At 52.1% G+C, this 1,825-nt stretch overlaps 1 protein-coding gene across 7 annotated transcripts in view; it reads left to right on the top strand.

Moving 5' to 3' along the window:
* The first annotated feature begins 415 nt into the window (after positions 1-415).
* Positions 416-1,825, top strand: part of RBCK1 (RANBP2-type and C3HC4-type zinc finger containing 1) — a 34,178-nt gene continuing 32,768 nt past the window's right edge. For all 7 annotated transcript variants that reach the window (XM_083360886.1, XM_083360889.1, XM_083360890.1 and 4 more), the window contains exon 1: positions 416-526. The gene's annotated coding sequence lies outside the window, so the exon portion shown is untranslated. The remainder of the gene's footprint in view (positions 527-1,825) is intronic.

A 1,825-nucleotide genomic window follows, 5' to 3' on the forward strand; every position in this document is an offset into this window, starting at 1 on the left:
ATAAACGAATTAATGAATAAATGAATAAATGAATGAATGAATAAATAAATAAATAAATAAATAAATAAACGAATGAATAAATGAATAAATAAATAAATTAAATAAATAAATAAATAAATAAACGAATAAATAAATAAATTTATTTATTTGTATACCGCCCTTCTCCCGAAGGACTCCGGGCGGTGAACAGGGCAAACATATAAAATGCAGAAGACAAAAATTAAAAAAAAAAGAAAGGAATTAAACAAAACGCCCAAGTGAACGATAGATGAAAATACATTTAAAAGCCCAATCAAATCCAAGCCCAAGAAGGAAGGGCGTCCCTCCGGGCTGCTTGCGGGGGGGTCGGGGGACCCCCGGGAGAAGACCCGGCCCCCGTGACGTCACGGGGATTCCCTCTGCCCGGGCTCCGAAGCGGAAGCCGCGTGCTCGGCGCTGCTCCTCCTCCTCCTCCTCCTCTCCGCCGCTTTGGTTTCGCTTTCCTGGCGGCGTCGGTGGGGAGGGCGCTTCCCTGCCGGGGCTGGAGGTCAGTATCGCGGGACACCCCCCCCTCGCCCCCTTCCCCCTTCCCCGCGCGGGAAAAGGGTCTGGGGTCCCGTCCCGGAGCGTGCATTTCAACCCCGCGCGCGCTTGCAAGTTGCACGGCGGGGAGGGAGGCCCAGGCCGGCCCGGGGTGGGGGTGGGTGGGGGTGGGGTGGGGAAGGCTTGGGGTGGGTGGGTTGGATCTCTGCTTCCCCACCCCCGTGGAAATGTCTCTCCTAGTCTTCCCCCCCCTCCCTCCCTCGCCAAACGGGGTTTCTTGCTCTGTGTGTGTGTGTGTGTGTGTGTTTGTGCCTTGCAAGGGGCCGGGCGGCGCTAGTACCTCCCTTGCACGAACACACACACCCCCTCCTCACCCCACTTCCCAGGCAGACGGGTGGGGGGGGCTACATCCCCTCTCTAGGGCTGGTTGCGTGTAAGAGAAGGGCTGCGGGGGGTGTGTGTCTGATGACCTTCGACCTTAGAGGGGGAAGGGTCCTTCCCCCCTCTGCCTCCACCTCCTTACCTCGGCCCCCCCCCCAGGGGCTTAACCCCGTCAGCTGCACGCCCCAAAACTACAGTTTGATTTGTTGCTTTCAAGTGTTCAGTCCTCATGAAGTTTTTATTTTTTATTTTATTTTTATTTTAATTCCATTTATATCCCGCCCTTCTCCGAAGACTCAGGGCGGCTTACAAGCTTAGCAGTAGCCTTCATTCTATGTATCTGCCTGCTTATTAGGGCTTTCACACACACCCCCCAAGCGTCAGCTTAATTGCCCCCAACAATCTGGGTCCTGGTTCCCGCCTTTTCATTTTTCACCTCTTCAATTTCCCCCACCAGGGAAAAGCAGAGGCAGGTCCCGTTTTTTTTTTTTAGGGGAGCCTGTTCCTCCTCTTCCTCCTTAGGGGTGGGATTGGCCCGGCTGCAATGGTGGGAGGGGGCTTCGGACAAGTTGGAGGGTCCCCACCCCACCCTGGGGGCTGCCCTGATGGCTCTTTGGCCTTGATTTGAGAGAGAGTTTCACATTTGCAAGGACTGTGGAATTCCTGACTTTGCAAAGTTTCTGGGCTCCAGATAGAGGCAGATTTTTAATGCTCAACTGAGGGACTTTTTGTGTTGTGTGCGTGTGTGCTAATTTAAATTTGGGGGTAGGAGCGGAGCTTTATTTCTTTATTATTTTTTTTTACTTTTGCCCACTGGGCGTTCGTAAGTCCGATGTGCATTAAACAAGATTTCTGCTTCTTCCGTCAACAAAGAGTTTCATGTAAGCTGGATCGCTCCCGGCTTTTATTCCCGATTTAATTT

The sequence above is a fragment of the Vipera ursinii genome, assembly GCF_947247035.1.
Source record: "Vipera ursinii genome assembly, chromosome: 3".
In the NCBI taxonomy this organism is placed as follows: Eukaryota; Metazoa; Chordata; class Lepidosauria; order Squamata; family Viperidae; genus Vipera; species Vipera ursinii.